The sequence below is a fragment of the Panthera leo genome, chromosome B2, assembly GCF_018350215.1.
Source record: "Panthera leo isolate Ple1 chromosome B2, P.leo_Ple1_pat1.1, whole genome shotgun sequence".
NCBI lineage: Eukaryota > Metazoa > Chordata > Mammalia > Carnivora > Felidae > Panthera > Panthera leo.
In genome coordinates, this window is record NC_056683.1 from 89606208 (window position 1) to 89626778 (window position 20571).

At 38.9% G+C, this 20571-nt stretch overlaps 1 long non-coding RNA gene across 10 annotated transcripts in view; it reads left to right on the forward strand.

Annotated features, from left to right (window-relative positions):
- LOC122220212 overlaps positions 1–20571 on the forward strand; it is an 84197-nt gene that overhangs the window by 10314 nt on the left and 53312 nt on the right. Inside the window, exon 3 of one of the 10 annotated variants that reach the window (XR_006202729.1) lies at positions 18512–18663. The exons of the other annotated variants lie outside the window; for them this stretch is intronic. This is a non-coding gene — a long non-coding RNA (uncharacterized LOC122220212). The remainder of the gene's footprint in view (positions 1–18511; positions 18664–20571) is intronic. 10 annotated transcript variants of the gene reach the window in all.

Sequence of the window (20571 nt, forward strand, 5' to 3'; positions counted from 1 at the left end):
TCATGAGAGCCTCGTGAAGAAGGCACCCAAGAAGACAGAAGAAGCGTGTTGAAATGGGTTAACTCATTAGCAGGGAAGGATATGGGGGGAGAAATTGCGGCTGCCAACAGCTGGCTCACTTATGGATACTGTAATTTGTTCAGTGTTTCACTCAGTGTCTAAGAAAGCTGCTTATCATTTTGTCCATACCACTTTGGAGTTATTCAAAGACAACATCGTTTTGTTAAAAGTCCTGATATAAGCCCTCTAATTAGTTTTAGTAGAACTACCTAGATGTGGAGGGGCACTAATGATCAGCAGCTGGTTGCTCTGCTGGTGCCCAGAGAGAAAGCCGGTCCCTAATTGGATTTACCTGCATGGTTTAGTTATCAGACAAGAAGTAAAATAGAAGAGTTGTTATGGAATAAATATGTGAAATAAGGACAGGTATGTGTGCACAGGAGACAGTCAAACATCAAAGCTTGTGCCATCTGTCGTATTTATAAAGCTATTATATTTATATATAAGACTGGAGACAGTTTTAGGGATCACCTCACATAGATCCTCATTTTCTAGAGGCTCAGAGTAGTTCAGTGTTTACTCAAGGTCACCCAGTCTAGTAGGCAGCCCGTGTTCTACTCAGGAGCTCTTTCCACCTTAGGCCACTGCCTCTCCTGGATGTCACTTAACTGTGTCTTTGGCAGGGAGGGAGTTGTTTCTCTGTTTTTATTGTGTAGGCCAGGAGACTTCCTTTCAGTAAAACATAGTAGTGAAAGTTACTGTTGGCTATTTTCTAAAAAAAACCCAATTATTTTGGAAGGAGGATTTGAAACATAATATAGCTTCCAGATTGAAGAGTTCTTCATGATGATGCGTGAGACAGACCGCCCCTTTGACCATCCCAGGAATCATTTCTTACGGAAGAGTCAGGCCATGGGTAAAGAAGCTGACACAAGGTGATGGTATTTTGTTAGAAAGGAAAATACATCGATGAAGGAGCCAGTGCAAACACGCAAGAAAATTCACCCTCAAAACCCTGCAAAGGGAAGGTGGGCTTGCTTGTCTAAAAATGGTTAAAGATGGCCAAGTGTATGAATAAGCCAAGTTCCTTATACTTGTCTGAGAGAAGAGGTGGCTTATCCAACTACCTTTCAGGGAAGGAGTGTCTCAGTGCTCTGTGACTCTTCAAGTTTGTTCAGGTTTCTAAAACAGGATTACCAAGGAGTCTGACAGCAATGGGAATAATGAAGTGCCCAGAATAAGCAGCAAGGTGGCTTATGTCATGTTGTATGCAGCATCATGAATAAGAGGTGATTTATCCCTTTCATCAGGCCAAGCTCTTCACAGGCAAGGCATCTTATTCAAACGATGGCCACAGCCTAGATCATAAATAAAATCCCAAGCAACAAAAGCACCCTTGGCCAAATATAATTTAAAATTAGACCGCATTCATCTAATTTTAAAGGTAGGAAAATGTTTCAGGTACATTTTATACATAGTCTATAAATAATATCATGATCTTCACAAATTTGATATTTAAAATTCTAGTCGGTGAAACTGTTGTCAAACTCTCCCAGGGTTTGAGGGGAATATGAAAAGTACTGGAAGCCACTTGAAGCCAAGGAATATTGAGAAAGCAAGGAAGGGTTGATATTTCTCCAGGGTTCTGCAGGAAATATAGGAATGGAGTTAGTGTTTTGTGGAAACACACACACACACACACACACACACACACACACACATTTGTTTTTCTATATATGAAAAGAAAACAATGTGGGCAATCTGCATTTAAATGTTATCTTACTTTTGGGGGTGCCTGGGTGGCTCAGTCGGCTGGGCGTCCGACTTCGGCTCAGGTCATGATCTCATGGTCCATGGGTTCGAGCCCCCACATCGGGCTCTGTGCTGACAGCTCAGAGCCTGCAGCCTGCTTCCAATTCTGTGTCTCCCTCTCTCTCTGCCCCTCCCCCGCTCAAGCTCTGTCTCTGTCTCTCTCAAAAATAAACATTAAAAAAAATTTAAATGTTATCTTACTTTTGAAGAGCATCAAGATCCTTTTTTTCCTAGTGGAAAATGTTTGTATCTGAGGGCGCCCTGCAAACCTTCACTTCAATACTGGGGGGAGGGAGTGAGTAAAAAGCGTTAGATGGATCATTTTGAGGTGAACAAAACCTCTTATGTTTGCTTTTATTATGCCATCACAAAACTTCTAAGAATTTTTATTTATTATTTATTTTAGTTACAGAAAAACTAAAATATATTGTATACCACCACTTACCAAATAAAGCTTTTAATAAGGTCATTAAAATGACTTCCTAAGTCTGCCGTGCCTATTTTTTTTTTTTTCAATAAAATGAAGGGAACAGCTCTCATGGCAACCTCTGCCCTCTGTTGTAAATTGACCTTACACATGCCTGTCCGCTATGTGAACCGTGAACAATTTTTTGGAACTCTTTCAACCCTCTTTCTTTACTTGTTGTGGTAGTTAACATCTACAATGAATGATAAATCTGTAAGAGGCACACTACAACGCTGCTCATTAATTACAACACATGCTACAAATTCGTGGGTAGACTGAGGCTGTGATGATCCACACGAATAAGTTGAGGACATGGGGTTTATGTAGTTCCCTTTGTTCTTCGTATGACAAAGTTGTAAGAGACGTACTGCCATTACCATTATAACAATGTTCTAGGGATCTCTTCCTAACTAGCATCAGTTCTAAAGCCAGAAGGCTGTTCCCTCTTGCCAATATTATAAAACTACAACAAAGTTTACTAGTTTTATCCTTAAGCTTTTTTCCTTTTTTTGGAAGCTTAACAGAGTGCAGAATGAATGCGTTGTTCAACTGCTGGTTCTTTCACTCAGTCTTCCTCTTTTAGACCTAAAAACTATACTGCAGGGGCACCTGGGTGGCTCAGTTGGTTCAGCATCTAACTCTTGGTTTCAGCTCAGGTCATGATCTCACTGTTCGTGAGTTTGAGCCCCAGTCCGGCTCTGCGCTGACAGCTCGGAACCTGCTTGGGATTCTCTCTCTCCCTCTCTCTCTGCCCTGGCTTCCCCCCACCCCCCGCCCCAAATAAATAAACACTTAAAGAAAACTATATTATGCAGACTTGGCTCATTTAAAATAAAATTCTTTTGATGTTTTATAGATTTGGTAGTTTAAATTGATCTGTTTCTCCATTCCCAGTAACTTAGAAAAAGAAAAAAAGCGAGCAAATTCTTTTAGAACTTCCCTAAACGAATTTAGGCATGGTAGATGCCAAAAGTCACCACTCAAAGGACCCTGTGAGCTAAGGTTAATAGTCACTGTAAATAAGAATCTTGAAATGGAAATAGAGTAGGTGAGTGATTATAACTGGGTGATCTTTACTGCGTGGAGGCTCACAGGGAGGTTTCTGGTGCTGGACTCTGGCTGTCTGAATTTTGATTGGCCATTTACTGTTGTGTCACTCAGGAGAAGTTGTATGGTCTCGTTGAGTGTCAGAAGAAAATGAAATTGTAAGAGTGACTTCCTCAGAATGCCCGAGGACTAAATGAGGTGGTGGACCCGAAGCTTCTCACACAAGACCTGGTTCCAGTTACCATTATTATGTTATTATAATCTAAACGCAGTGACATAAATTCATAGGATTAAGTGAATTGCTTATCTTGAAATTCTCATAATTCTGGCTCTCCGCATTGGTGGTTACATTCTAAGTCACATTTTGTTTCTGTTTTCAGATGAAGAAAAGAGATAGAATGAATAACATGTAATTGATTTTATCACTGAGTTAAATGTTAAGATATTTTAAGAAGTGCTTCTAATAGTGGGATATGATAACAGTTTGGAATGTGAGTCACACTATCCGTGATGTAGTGTGACTTAATCTGTCAAGGAGTTCAATGATGGCGTTTTTCCCTTCTTTTATTTTTAGCTTTGCAAAACAAGTTGAACATTTTGCTTTTTAAATTTCACTTGAGTGGAAAATGTCTATAGTATACTCTTTGCAAAGATTTGCCCTCTTTCTGTTATATGATAAAATCTATTCAGTTCGGCTCAATACTCTATGGCCAAACCATTTCTCTGTCCTGGAAGAATAAACGTTGACTCAGACACTTATTTTAATGGTAATAGCTAAGGTAAGTTGCAAATGCTAATGGTTAAGGATAGCTAAGTTACAAGAACTTGGTTCAGGAAGATGAAAAGTTCCTCTCCAAAAGAGGAAGGCAGGAATGAAATGGGGGCTTATTCCAGTTGCTTGTGCATTCACTTTACCATTACTTCTGCATTCTATACATAGAGAACTGGAAATGGTTAATTCTTGAATCTATTGCTCTGGGCAAGGGATGAAGACAGGCATTCAGGGCCCGCCCCCCACTCGGTGCCTGGCGCTCTCTGAGCAATGGTAATTGTGGTAGCACTCAACCACTCTCCAGCAAGTAGCACTCTTTCTTTTCTCTTTTTTCTCTCTCATTCTTCTATATCCTTATTCAATAAATACATAGTCTCCAAATGCGAGAGACCAGCTCCTGTTCTCAAAAAACTTATTATTGCGTAGATGTGTCCTGCAGTGATCCCCAAGGAGCTCTGTACATGGCTATCAGTGTCCCATTAAGATGATTCTGGGCCCCTCAAATTAAACTGCATTTCGGGTCTAGTAAGTACCCCCTGGGTCGCACCTTTGTTAAAAGAACATGGATAAAGAGAAAGCTTATTTGTCCTGTGATTACATTTTCTAAGAAAAAACTTAAAATGGGTCATTTTATTTTCATATATAAAAAACAGTGTTTTCTGTGGAAGTGGATTTTCAGCCCTCCAGGAGGGTGCTTGTAGGTGCCAACAGAGTTCCAGGTTGCTTGGCAAAGTACGCAAAGACCAAAAACCACATGTGGCTGTTACTCTAGAGACACTCAGTTGAGAGCAGCCCAGACCAAGCTTTGAATGAGGGGCGAAAAATTGTGAGGGCACCACTGTGTTTAATTAATTTATTTATTTTGCACACAAACAAAATAAAGACTAAGCCGTAAATGTATTATTTCCCATCAGAAGGGGAACACCAGTAATGGGGGTGAGGTTTGCGGTGCCAAGTTCTCTCAAGTTAAAACTACGCTGATGCAAAGCAGATGAAATTTCATCTGTGGCTTGCAAATGAAAGCTTTTTAATGGGGAAATGGAACCACTTCTGCCCCATAGTTGTGCTGAAGCCTCAGGTTCAATAGAAGTTCAAGTCTTTTTCTCAGCAAGCGGAAGGCAGGCATCTTGGTAAACATGTTCTGAAGAATTCATGGGGAACATACTAAAGGTTTAATGAGTAGGGGCTTCTGAAAGCCAAGAAATACAAAAAATTTCCCCCAAATTAACAGCCTCCTGTTTAGGTTGATTTTTCAAAAATACATCAGTCTAATGTACATAGAACTAAATCTCATCAAATGGGGGCTAGTTGGTAAAGAATACCTTTGATAATACACTTCATTGCCTTTTCATTTGTAGATGATAATGAATTTGGCAACCATCCTGCCCCTTGTTATAAATTTAGGGAATGGGATCCCATCCATCTCTAATGCCTCTGTTTTCGGAGCAGGGCATTTTTAGGGCACTATTATTGTAGTTAAAGCACTAATGCAGAAAGAGTTGACAGCATTTAGGAGAGTTGGATAGGTGGGGGGTTTGTAGTTCTTTATCTGTGATTAAATCTGTATTTTAAATTATCTGCTTGTTTTATGTCATTTTCAGCCTCAGTGAAATAGAATCCTATCATTTTTTTTCTCCAGCCATTTTATACTTCTCAGGGGAGAAGTGGGAGGTGGAGGTGGGAAAAAAAGAGGGGTTGTATGATAAGATTTGTGTGAGTCTGAGCCGTCATCGGCAAGGAAAATTCAAAAGACTGCCTCTGATGGGTGCCTGTGGCACCTAGTGCTGAGACATACGCCTGAAGAGTGTAGCCAGCCCTCGGGATGCTTGTCCCCAGGTTCCGCAACATCCCCAACTGGGGAATTCCAAGTTTGTTCAATTTCTTCATAGAATAAAATGATATCACCCCGAATCTACCCTTGCTTTAAAGGTAAATCTCCAACCAGGCAGGAAGAATCCTCAAGGTGGCAGCACCTTCATACTTTTCAAATCCTCCCCTATTGAAGTTTTTAATTAGAAGATCCAGTGACCACATACAAATAGTGCATCCAGGAATAACACCTCTATGGCACCAGCAACCTGGAGCTGTGCAAGCAGTATTCAATTATTAATGATTGATAGCCTCAGACTAAATATTGCTTGTTTTGACTTTCATACGAGAACAGTCCCCTTCAAGGAAATATTGTGAGCTTACAGGCTTGAAAATAAAACAAGAGCATTGGATTGCGAGAATGAGGCTGTGGCCTGGGTCTCCCGTTCTGACATAATACTGTGTGTCTGCCCGTTTGTCATCACAGGCCAGCATTTCCCATCCTTCACGCCAGCAGAGCTGTTCGGTTGTGATCGTCGCTCTGATTTCCATGTCCTTGTGCTTAAGGAAAAAGCTATTATGGGAGCTTTGAGCCGAGGTAATAACAGTAAAGAAATGGTTTAAAAGCAGGAGCAGGAAAAGAGAGAGAGTGACAGCTATTCAGAAGGCTAGTGAGGGGTGAGCAGAAATGCCCTGGCAGGAACGGCTTCTTGCGCTTAGGAAAAGCCACACGTTGTTCCATGAGAAGTCCTCTTTCTTATTGGCCTTTGCAAATGATCCTATGGAGAATATTTATTCATTGAAAGTATATGGTCCGCTCCATCAGCAATCTTTTCTGTAAAAGAAGAGAATGTAGGAAAGGTTAGCATATTCCACAGTCCCTGATAAGGCTTTGTCCTTCTTCATTCGTGATTCGAGTTCTCCACGATACCCAAAACAAGGGGGTAAGAAGGCGAGTATGGGAAAGCGAGCTGTCTCTCCTAGGTATCCTTAAACTAGTCAGATGGATTTTTTAAAAACCTGATTTGCTGAATTAAGTGAACTGACCTTGGGTAATCATAATTTCAATTTCGTGTGGTCTCAGCTGAGCCAACATGAGGGTGTTTGTGCCACTACTGTCTCTTATTTATTCTCTCTCAAAGTCTCAGCCGCCCCGGCTCAGAATCTGAGACTTACTTCTTAGCCACCTTTTCAAACACCTTGCATTGAAAAACCCTTGTTTAACTCTGTCAGGCCCTGTCCTATGGACTGATCTTTAGCACTTGATTTTCTTTCAACCCTGTCATCCATCAGCCCTTCCCTCATATTCCCAGTTTTATTTTTTCTGTTTAGCCCCATGGACTTCACCATAACGTCTACTCACGTAATGGGTATATTACTGCAAAAGCCCTGCTCTAAATGTTCATGTTTGCTCATGCTTAATCTTTGAGTCTCTTCTCTCTACACTGCCACCCACTTGCATGGTTCATTTTCACTACTCTGACTCCATTGTTTATGGGATCAACTGAAAAATCCATTTTTCTGGAATTGAAATTTTCTTATCATCTGACCCTTCCTTATGAGAATAACCTTATTTATCAAGGTTCTTCACTGTGCCCTACAACTACCATGCTCTTTTGCCCTCTGGCATTTTGCTCAGAATGGTTTCTCTACCTTCTTGCCAAACTCCTGGCCTCCCCTAACATTCCTGGTCTCCTCATTGCAATGTCTCCCATGGTATTTATTATGTCTACTCCATATTCTGCCTTGTCTTACGTTCTATTTTTTTTAACACTTGCTGTTTTCCCAATGAGTGTATATTCTTCGGAAAGGCATATATATTCTGGATCTTTGACTCATTTTGTCTCACTCACTGTGCTCAGCACAAAGTAGGTGGTCAAGAAATGCTTATTGAAAAGTGCTTAGCCAATTGAATGGTTTTTCTATACCAGTGGTCAACCAATACATGTCCAGTATGCTCACTGGTCTCCAAAGGAGCAGCTTTAAGAAAGAGTAGGTGTCATTCTACTCATAAAAGAAAAGATTCAATTTAAGAATATTCCTAATATGTACTAGAAAATGTTAAATCTTTCATGGTGTAAAAGCCACCTTTAGAGGATTACATGATTGTTAATGTAACAGAAAAAGCTTATACTCAATTTTCCTTTTAAACAGCAAGTTCAGGTCACTGCAATATGTGCATTGTTATGACATGTTAACTCTGACCTCTTATTCTACCCTTAAGAATTTTATTTTCTCTAATAACACAGTCTCTATAGTGGTGAATTATGATATTTAGAAGTGTTTTGATGATTGCCCTGTATAACGTGAGTAACTCTGACCACGGAGGATGTTTTCCTGCACTAAAGTAAAGGGTCGTAAGACAGTTGCCCTTTGCCATCATCCCAGTTGACTTTGAAGAGCATAGTGACACAGCAAACACGCTTTCCTTCATGGGACTTGTTAAATGTGTATCTTGCCCATATCCCAGTGTCTCCATTACTGGTATTGCCTCAGCCTCCTGGGACGCAGCAGAGAGGGGAGAAAGAGGATGATGTGGCTATTATTTCCAGCCTCAGATACAGTAGTTACTTTAGGACACACTTAGGTCTCCTGAAGAAAGCATAGATAATGCAATTATATGTCTGAGAAAAAAACATAGGATATTCAGGAGCTAATCTTTTAAAGAGTGTTCTGTTACTACTCGTGCTTCTTTATATATTCCATCCTTGGTGTAACTACCCTTAATTATAAGCAGCCTTCAAATTTACAAAGATGACATTCCACAGATAAGCATGTTAACATGTACCAAGCACCTGATACTGCATAGGGATTCATAAAAATGGTCCACGGTGAAAGGCAGGAAAACCTTTAGCAGAAAAGGCGAAAACCCTGGGGAAAAGGAATTGTCCAGGGGGCTTCCATCATTGGCTATTAGCCCTGTCAATCACCGCCCCAAATCAATTTTTCTGCCATTGACTAGATGGTCTGTTTTGCTTAACTAGTGTATTCCATGTCTTTGCATGAGCAACCTGGACGAACTTTGCAACCTGCGTTTTCTAGCTTTTGTGGAAATTATTTCCTGGCTGGTGAGCTTTAGCAAAACACCTGTGCTGGATTTCAAAGGCTGCACCAGGTAGGAAGGGCTTTCCTCCTCCTGAACCCTCTTCATAGCGGGGCAGGGGGAAGAGCTGGCTCATCTATCTCTCTGAGTGCTGCCCATGTCAATCTAGAGCATTAGAAGTAGATATTTGACACAGTGGAATAAAGGTACCATGTAACAATAATGCCTTAGCATTATGCTGAGAGAAGTGGTCATATTATAAGAGATAGGGGTATGTTTACCTTGTAAATGTTGCTTCAAAGTACCTGAAGAATTTAAAACCCTCCCACCTTCACTCCCTAGCTCCATGAGAAAGAGCTGGGGAATCCAGACAGTAAAACATTAGTGAAATCTAATACCTTGGGGTAGAGGTAGAGAGGTGAAAATGTAGCCTGGACTGTCTGGGAGGTGATTAAAGGAGAGGGAGACAGAAAAGGAGAAGATCTTTGACATTGAGCTATGATGGCTTTAGTATGGACTGATGGGCAATTTAAGAGGAAAAATAAAAAGTTGTTTTACTCCATCTTCTGACTTACTGCCAACGTATTCTCCATTCCTTCCAAAAATTAGGGTATTAGAAAGATGCACAAAAAGAAGCAAAATTCCTAGAGTGGCAGCTCATTAGAAGACATAATCTATTAATGAAATGCATACATTTCCACCCCACTCCTTCCTTTTCTGATGCCATCACTCAGAACCCACTCCTCTCCAGGGCCCCTTTCAGGAACTCTGTCTTGCATATTTCCGTAATATCTGTAGATAAAGGCTGAGAGGTCTGAGGGAAGTTGTGTGGAGGAGAGTGGGGAAGAGTCTTCCCATTCTCTTCTAATTGCCTCTACCTTGCTGTCTCTCTGTATCTTCAAAGCCTACAGACTTTGAAAGTCTTTTAGGGGCAGAGAAGTCATGTATGCTTTCTTATTAAAAAGCTTAAGGAAATATATATTTAAAATGCTCTTATCTTTTTTTGTGGGTTGTTTGGAGACAGGGACAAATTAAGATGTGTAAAACATACCAGGAAAACTAACAGATGAGTGGAATGCAGACCACAGCCTTCTGCAGGAGAAGCTGCTGGTTCTGGTCTTTCCTGGCTCTCTCTGTGACTGGGGCCTGCGTTGGTTTCTGATGTCTGTCTAAATTAACCCCTTGTTATTGAAAGTCAAGACCCATTTGTATGAGTCAAGGAGGAACTTGTTCACCTGAAATCTTGGTGGTCTGCTGTTATGCAGGCACAGCCCAGAGTTTCAGGTGAGGTGAGAACATCGATTTCCCAAGGGGCGCCTGGGTGGCGCAGTCGGTTAAGCGTCCGACTTCAGCCAGGTCACGATCTCGCGGTCCGTGAGTTCGAGCCCCGCGTCAGGCTCTGGGCTGATGGCTCGGAGCCTGGAGCCTGTTTCAGATTCTGTGTCTCCCTCTCTCTCTGCCCCTCCCCCGTTCATGCTCTGTCTCTCTCTGTCCCAAAAATAAATAAAAAAATGTTGAAAAAAAAATTAAAAAAAAAAAAAAAAAAAAAAAAAAAAAAAAAAAAAAAAAAAAGAACATCGATTTCCCTGCTGCTTGCCTAACTCCTCTTTATACACTTCTGAAAACCGGGCAGAAAACATGTTGGTTCTCAGGATCAAGCGACTGAATTAAGGTTGCCATGACTCCCTACCTACTCTTGATGCCATTTTCTGTTGTTCTAAGTGTAGAAAAAGCCAAGAAGAGAGGAAGTTGTGTGCCTAGGAGAGCATTCTAGCTTGACTCAAGATACATGCAGAATTACTCAGGATTACATTCAACTCTGTTCTATAAATCCCATATTGATTTTTTAAATGCATATTTTACTCCAATGACAGTACCTGAAGAATAAAATTTGCCCTCTAAACCATTTTTGGAAGATATTTCTTTCTGATAGTACATGTTTGAAGACAGTAGAGTAGTGGGCTGGTACCTACTTACCTCTGTGTGACTGTGTGATTATTGCTAACTATTTAACCTCCTTGTGCCTCAGTTTTATCATCCATAATATGAAAATAACAATAAGTCCTGTCCTATAAGATTGGTGTGAGGATTAAATAAATCAATCCATATAAATCCAATCAGAACGTGTGTAGGACATATAAACTCTGAGAAAATATTAATTGCCAGCAACAACGTTGCTGACATTGTTGGGTTTTATGTCATTTCCCTTATCCTAAAGATCAATAAAAATTTTATTTAAAAACTCATTTTAGGTAGTAATTTATGATTTGTGGGTTGTGAATCAACTATAAATTACTGTGGATTCATTTTATAATTTTTCCCAAGGCAATAAAGCTTCTCCTGTAATAAATGCAGATATTAAAAAATGTTTATAAGTTTCCAAGTCATGGGAACTTTCTATGTAATTCGTAAGGACTTTAGAGAGAAAAACTACATTTGAACTGCTAACTTATTTGGAGGAAATCTGAGATGACTGGGGCAGAGGTGGCAACATAATTTTTGGATCTTCCCAAATACCACATAAAAAGAGATAGACAACTAGACAGCAACATAAAAAATCCACAAACAACACAATGGGTGACAGAATATCCCTGTTAACTTCAAAATACAAGAATATAGGAACAGATTACTAATAGTAACAAGACCTAGCAGTTACTAGCTTCTATGTGAGAAGAAGCATAGGGAAGTACCAGACATCTGTCAGACCTGAGGACCAGAGTGTCCCCACATAAACCACATTCATTCATATTCATGACAAGTGCAGCCAGGAGAGATTTTGCCCAATTCAACAGCAGTGCAAACAGTCTGGTGATAAGGACTGGAGGGATGGAGCAGGCCGGTCCTTGCGAACTCCTAAAATGGACTAGTCATGATTCCATTCATGACAGAACCCCACAGTGAGGAGAAAAAAATTAGATCTGAATAAAAGCTGAGGACAGAGACAATAGAGAGGAAGGAAAGAGAAGTTTCAGATTAAAATGGGGGAGGAAAACCAAGCTAGAAAACCTCAAAAAGCTGCCAGGTTTTTTTTTTTTGGTTTTTTTTTTTAACATGACACAAGAACATGAAAAGAAACTCTGAAATCTATCTTGAAGTTTGCTTCTTTATAAAAGTTCATGAATATTAAATTCACATTAAAATGAGAGACAAATCATTAAAGTTAAATATTACAAACACATTTAAAAACAGAAAAAAACTGTAATATACTATTTCAAAAAATCTTTTAAAAATTGAGAATATATTGCAAGAGCTGGAAGAACAACATAAGTCAGAATGGAAAAAATTTAGTAATGAAGTGACAGAATTCAAGAAATAATTTGAAATAAAGGATAAGATAATTCCAAAAGCAAACACTAAACTAGAAATAGCAGCAGAGCAGTTAGCACAAAGGATGAAAGCTGAAGAGAAATAGAAAATATAAAAAGATTTTAAAAATAAGAAATAAACAGATTTTACCTATAATACCTAAATATCTAATGCTATAAATATACTATACCTAAACACAAAACGCATTACAATAATTACACAAAGGAAAAGAAGAGAATAAATGGAGTTTTATTGCCATTTGAGAGTTGAATTTAATAATTTTGTTGGATTCATACTATATGCATTTTTAGAGACAACAGAGAGTATGTGATTATATATACTGTCTTGGTTTATAAAATAACTTCAAGAAAAAATATAGTGATAGGCTGGGTTTTTTAAAAAGCAAAACCCAACTATAAATTACTTACTTTATAAATTAATTATAAAGAAAGGTAGATTGAGAAAGTAGTAGTATTAGAAATAAAGGGAGATATTTCTTAAAGATAGATGGTCATTCATTAGGAAAATATAACAATTTTAAATTTGTAAGCATATGATAACATAAATTAAAAATGTATAAATCAAAATTTAGCACTACAAGAAGAAATAACCAAATCCACTATAATAGTGGGAGATTTTAATACATCTCTCAGTGCTGATTAAAAAAAAGCCAAAAAATTAAAATATATGATACCTTAACAGCATGATTAATAACTGCATTTAATTAACATATACAGAACACTACACAAAGCAACAAAATACTCAAAAGGAACTTGGACAAGAATTGAATATCTGCTGGGCCATAAAGCAAGTCTTACCAAATTTCAAAGCTTTGAGTTTAGAGTAGTTTCTCTCACCACAGAATTTATTAACCAGGAATTAAACTAGAAATCAAGATAAAAAAGATGACTAGAATATTCATCAACTCTTCTAAAATTAAGCAATATGCTTCTCAAAAACAACCCATTGATCAAAGGAATCACATCAGAAGTTAGGAGTAATTTTGATCAAAATAATTAAAATATAATACACTCAAACTTGAGTAAAAGTTTGCAAAACAGTAAGAAGAAATAAATCAGGATAAGAATGAAAAGTCCTGAAATAGGAAACAGATGTATATTAATGAAAGAAAAAAAGCCAAAAGTTGATTATTTGAAAAAACTAATACAATTATGTGGCATATAGTAAAACTGATCAAGAAAAAAAAGACAAGCAACAATTTACCAATATCAAGAATGAGAGAGGGGACACTACAGAACCTACCGACATAAAATATGTATAGAAATATTATGAAAAATGTTATGTCAATACATTAAAGCAATTAGATGAAAAAGACAAAATCCCCCACAAAAAATTACCAATACTGACTGACACTAAAAATTAGAGAAGATGAGTATCTGTTATTAACTAAATTGGCTGTATAATTAGAAGTCTTTCCACAAAGAAATATTTAATTCCAGTAGCTTCAACAATTAATTCTTGCAGATAATTAAAGAGGAAATAATACTAATTTTATACAAAGTCATCCAGAGAAAGAATAATGGAAACACTTCCTTATCCTCGACTTGTTTATGAGGCCTGTGTAACCTTTATACTAAAATTGAATTAGTATATTAAAATAAAGAAAAATTATAGACTTCATGAGAGATTCATGAGCAATCCCAACACTATATTAGCAAATTTAATCCCTACTGGATAGAGATAATATATCAAGACTAAGTTCAGCTTATTCCAGGAATGCAAGTTTGCTTTAATATTTAAAAAATTGATCTTAATAATTCACCATACTAACAGAATAAAAGGGAAACATTATGTTATAATTTTAATAGATGCAACAAAAAGCATTTGATAAAATCCAACAACCACTTACGACCAACAGACAAAACAAAACAAAACAAAAAGCAAAAATGTACCAAAGTAAGAATAGTAGAGAAACTCTTTAATTTGATAAAAGATTATCTATGATAATGTGTAGCGAACATCATATTTAATGCTGAAATACTGAAAATTTTTCCCCTGAGGTTGGGAACAAAACAATATCAGCTATCACTACTTTAGCACTGAAATGGAAGTCCTTAGTAGTGCAATGGAGCAAGACAAAAAAAAAAGGTATAAAGATAGTAAAAGAAGAGATGAATTATTTGCAGATAACATGCATGTATATGTAGAAAGTTCAAAATTATCTACAATTAAGTAAACAAATAGAGTACATGATTTAGCAAGGTAGTTGCATATAAACTTACACCAAAATCAATTATATTCCTAAATATCAACTCTGAATAATTAGAATGTACAATTAGTATAAAAAAGCTAGAGTAAGTGAGGCAGTGACAGCCGTGGGTTTCAGTGTGCCGTAGTATGAAGTGTGCCTTGCCACGTGCTTGCTCAGCTCCTCAGCTTCATATTCCAGGGTCCCTATGTGTCCCTACAGAGGCATTCTCAGCCCTGTGGTGGCTGAGGCTTTGAGCTTTCATTTACTCCATCGTACAATCACTGGCAAAACACATCTGCCTATTCTCTAAGTCCCATACCATAATCTCTATCTTATCTCTAATTAGTATTATTTTTTCTTCATACAGCATATGAAAACTTTCATTTTTTGTTTTTTTATCGCATCACTCGCTACAATGTGTCGTCTTCAGTTGAAAGTACGAAAACAGTGATCTTGATCACTAAGGCTTCATGGGATCCAGCTGGCTTGTCAGGAATGTGGGTTGGCGCTGGGTCCTGTTTCAAAATGAGTGTGAAGCCTGAGGAGACACTGCCTTCTGAGATGTTGTCCAGTCTGGGTTAAACCTATGATATGTATAACTTAAATGATGTATTTTCTTTGCAAGATCTCCATACCATGAAAATAATGAAAGAAGACTTTCAGGTAAAAATGGCATATAGAACTACCTTCTCGGTCTCGAAAATATTTGACTGGATTTTGGCAAAAGGGATGTCTTAAAACTGCATAAACCTGAAGCCTAAGAAAATAGAGGAGGTGAAACAACAACAAAACCTTAGAAAATGGAAAGCAGATGGAAGACTTAGCAGAATCTTTAGAGTCAGAACCAAAACCAGGAGTAGGGAAAGCGGACGGTCCACCTGACTCACACCACAGACTCCCCGCAAAGGCTCAGGCGTGAGAGGTTTCTGTGAGCTAATAACAGAAGGCTAGTGAAGTTCAGCTGAAGAAGTATTTAGGTCTCCATATTCATCTTCTTCCACACATAACCTGGATTTCAGCCCCTTTCCACACAAGCAAGAGATTGGAGGTTTATTCTGAAAAGAGGGTAAAGCAGAAGGTTAGGGTACCAAACCCATAACTGATCACTTACACCCCTAGCTCTTCTTCGCACTCAGCTCCCATAGGCTCAGCCCAGCAGACGCCTTCCTGTTGGTGTTTGGAAACTCGTCCTTGGGGGACATAAGAGCCTGTCTCACTGCAGGGGGTCCACCCTTGACAAGCTCTGCCCAAGCACCATGGGCCTCCTCCTTAAATGTGAGCAAATACCTCAGATCCTCAGAACCTGTGGAAAAGCCTTCAACATAAATGATATAGAACAAAACAAACAATCATGAGGAAATAAAAGTTTTCCCTAAAATCTATCATTGATATCCTCAGCAAAATATGATTTATGCAATGTATGATTCCCCAAATGCCATAAAAACAACTTTCAAGGTCAAAAAAGAATTCTTAGAAATTAAAATTGTGATGACAGAAATGAAAGGCTCAGAAGAAGACATAAAATATAGAGTTCAAATCTCCCCCCAGAAAGTGGAACAAAAAGCTAGTGACAGGGAATAAAATGCAGTAGAATTAGGGGAACTTCGAGGAGATCCCAAAGTCTTTAAAATGAGTTCTAGAAAGGGGCAGCAAAGGAAATGGAGAAAAGTAACTTAAAAAAATAAAATTAAATCAGAACTAAAGGTTGGGCATTCCATAAAGGAAAGGAGCCCCCTGATTGCTCAGCCCCAAGGATGAAAGCAGATCTTCCCTGAAGCACATGATGGAGAATCCACTCTAAGACGAAATGGAATATATCAGATCTAGGCGAAGAAGAGTATCTGCATTTAGCAGCACCTACCACACTGTGCATTATTCTACATGCTTCTGCGTCCTAAAATAGGAAATTTAACTCTACCCTTAGAGAAGTTTTTCTGACAGAAGAGCTTCTAGCAGAGGTGTGAAAGAAACCAGGAGAGACGGGTAATAATAATCAGATCGGGAGGGGTGGCGAAAGGAGGAAGGGTTTTCATCGGGGATTTATTTTAGGTGCAACAGAACTCAAGCTCTATATAGAGCAAGCAGAAAGGGGAGTTCTGGACCATGTAACTGGGAAGTCCAGGGGTGGTACCTACCGTGAGCACAGAATGAGGCAGGAATTCAGATGATGCCAGGATCTATCTCTCTTCCTGTATCTCAACTTGGCCTTCTCTGTTGATGGCTTCATTCTGAAGGCAGTCTTTTCATATGGTGGGGAAGATAGTTGAGGGCATCTATAAGCCTATTCTTACAATGTGTGATTCCAGAAGAGATCCTCTGTGGCCGGGTGGCCTGGAGACAAGACTCATGAAAGACTGTAATTGGCCCTGCTTCATGCTGCTAAATTACTCCGCTGGGAGAGTGGCTAGTCTGACTGACCCTCACAGGTCAAGTGCACCTTTCAGCAATGAGGAGATGTTGTTGACAGCCCCACCAGAACCACCCGGAAAGGTGAAATTAGGTTCCACAAAGAAAAGGATGCTTCTGGGCAAACCAGTTATATCCACAAGGAAGAAGAGGTGAGGCTTCAGATAATACATAAGGTAAAAATGGAAGTAGTGACCATGTGAGAGAGAGGGTTGGGGTTTTGTCGTTGTTTTCTTTTGTTTTGTTTTTTATTAACACTTCCCTAAGGCTTCTGCAAAGCATCTTTTACTATTTCAACATAGCACCACAGTGGCTCTGTGTTCCCTCCACAGTTTTAGAAAATCCCACTCTCTTAGAACTCTAACTGTAAGTCTTCCAACCAGCAGGGTGTGGATGAGAGCAGAAAGGATAAAGAGTTTCCATGTGGTGAGTTGGTGTTGCGTAAACGAAAATAAGTCTTTTTTAGATTATGCTCCAAAGACATTTAGTGGATTAGAAAAGTATTTATTAAGTACCCCCTCTGTGCCCAGATGGCCATAGGCACTGAAGATATGAAAGAAATAAAAGGAACAATTTCTGTCTTTGAACTGTTTTTGAATGACTCTCTCTCTCTCTCTCTCTCTCTCTCTCTCTCTCTCTCTATATATATATATATATATATATATATATATATATATTGAGTTTTGTCGCATCCTCATTCACAATATCTCCATTTTTCATTTAATAAACATTTATTTACCATGTACCATGTTCTAAAAAAATGGGACCCTCCTATGGGACACTTTCTCTTCTGTCGTATGATCACTGCCATCAAATCTGGACTGCTATAATCAGATTAGCTTTTCTAAGATCCGTCTTTAACAAAGCCGTCCTACTTAAGCCTCTCTTCTGTTGCCTGATGGTTATTAGCTTGAGCTTGAACCCTGGACCAGCATTTCTCCGTATGGATTCTACCTCTCTTCTTTCATTCCAGTGACAATTCTCGTCCAATCCAGTCTCCTGGCCATCAATAAACATACTATAGGGTGTGTGTGTGTGTGTGTGTGTGTGTGTGTGCATGTGCCCACCTGCACCCTTCTCCTCAATTAGATTCTAAAATTACTTAAGAGTAGGAAATGCTATTATGGAAAGAACATGGGCTTTGCACTCAGACCTAGTGCTGAAACTATTATACAGCATGGCAGTTAGGTAACCTGTCTGGCCACCAGTTACCCCAGCTGTAAAGGAGAAGTGTCTCTCACACAGTGCTGGTCATGTAATAAATGTTAGTTTCTTTTCTTCCTTTTGGGTCCTCTCCAGCACCCACTAGAATGCTGAACACAGCAGGGTCTTGGCCAAACACACAAGAAGACTGCAATCATATAATCAAAGTAATTCATTTCAAAGTTGGTTCCTTAACTACAGCTATTCTTTGAGGCCACAGGAAACGAAGAAACCTTTCCTCTTTTGTTAGAATCACAGTCTCTGGTTAACATTTTAGAGATTTCCTCTGTACTATTACCAAGGCAAGAACTAGACTCTGGATTTTTTTCAGCCATTCATCCTGTATTTTTATTTCTGATATCTCAGACTCGTCTTTCATACAGCCAGAACCTAAACACCAGCTCCTGAGGCTTAATTTTTTTTTTTTTAAATCAGAATTCCATGCTGCTGTGCAAATAGCCTGGCAGGAGAGATCTGGTGTGTGAGGGTCTGAGTCCTCCAGCTGGAGAATGAGGAGTTGTCCAGCTTCCTCCAGGCCTGCAGAGTGGACGGCTGGGGCCAGATTGATTTGCTGCTGCAGCTCTGTGGTGAGTTGGGCAACTACTGAGTGACAGAATCAGCTTAGATTATTAATGGCCAAGTTTCAGAAGATTCAAAGACTAAGTTCCAATGAGCAATCCCAAAAGAGTCCAGGGAGTTTAATTCTGAGTTATAATAGTATGGAGCCTAGAAAACTTATCTAGAAAAGTTTGAGGGGTGTTTGCTACTGTTTGGGCAAGAAATGGCAACAGAAATACCTTTCTGAGATGTATTTTCATAATCTAGAAAGACTAGATATGAGGCTAACAGGAGAAATCTTTTGAATCAAATTGTTGAGCATCATATTAAAAAGATGCACAGAAAGTTTTTGTATATATTAAGGTAAAAATATATATATATATATATAATTTTTAACTTTTGTTTATTTATTTTGAGGGAGAGAGAGACACCATGAGTTGGGGAGGAGCAGAGAGGGAGAAAGAGAATCCTAAGCAGGCTCTGAACTGTGTCTCTTGCAGAGCCTGATTCAAGGCTTGAACCCATCAATGGTAAGGTCATGACCTGAGCGGAAATCAAGAGTCAGACACTTAAATGACTGAGCCACCCAAGCACCCCTAAAGTAAAATTATTTTTTGTATCCTACCTCGTGTAACAAATTGATGGAAAGTATTAGAGGAGTCCCTCGGTGGCTCAGTCGGTTAAGCGTCTGACTTCAGCTCTGGTCATGGTCTTGCAGCCCGTGAGTTCAAGCCCTGTGTTGGGCTCTGTACTGACAACTCAGAGCCTGGAGCCTGCTTGGGATTCCGTGTCCCCTGCTCTCTCTGCCCCTCCCCTGCTTATGCTCTGTCTTGCTCTGTCTCTCAAAAATAAATAAATGTTTAAAAAAAAGTAGTAGAAAATAGCAACAGCATGACACATAGATGAACATTAATGGGTCATTTATTCTTGTATTAGCCTTACTTGAAGTTACCGAGAATAAATGAGACAAAGTCTCACATTTTACTCTAGATATTATTCTACAGAAATTGGTCTTATGCTTTAACATAACCTAAATTTCAGGGACCTACTATTTATAGCAAGAGAATATATAAGCATTTTAGGTGGTGATTTGGGGTTTTTTTTTGCTGTTTTGTTTTTTGTGGGTTTTTGGGTTTTGCTTTTGTGGGTTTATTTTTTTTTTTTTGCATTTAAAGATAAATCTATTTTGTTGTAAAAGGAGATTCATGGATGAATCATTGGAAGGTAGTGTTGAGTGACAAAGGCAAGTGCGAGAGTACCTCAGACAACAGGATATCCTTTCCAAAAAGTTCAAAAAGCAATTAAACTAAACAATATATCATCTAGACATATATGTGATGAAAACCACATTTGCAAAAGCCTAGGGATGATAGATAAAGACAAACTTCAGGACAGTGGCTCCTGTGCACTGGAGGCGGTAACTGGAACACACTGGCTGACCTAAGTTATTGGCAACATTCCAGGGTTTGTGTCAGGCAGTGTGTTCTTGAAGGTTCACTACGTTATCAAATAGATAAACAAAAGGTTTTAAGATGACACTATGCGTGAGCCCATAGTGACCATGTCTTGAACTAAGAATTTGGATCAATCCAATTTGGATCAATCCAATTTTCCTTTCATTTATGAAAAACTTAATTGTAATAAAATAATTCAGGAGGAAGGCACGGGCATTATACTTTTTAGAAGTTGAAACAAATTTTCAAGGTGAGCTGTGTACATCTTTATCACTAGCTTTAGTCATATCAATGAAGTAGGAGTTAATTCTCCCCAAAGCAGTGAGACCTAGAGCCTTAAGCTATAGAAGGGGGTGAGGTTGAGGAGGACACTGGGAGGGAGGGCAGGAGGATAAATTAAGAGAGAAATGAAGCACATCTGTATCGATGGGAAAGTGTCCAGAATATAAAGGCATGAACTGAAAAATCTCTTGGCTGACAGTG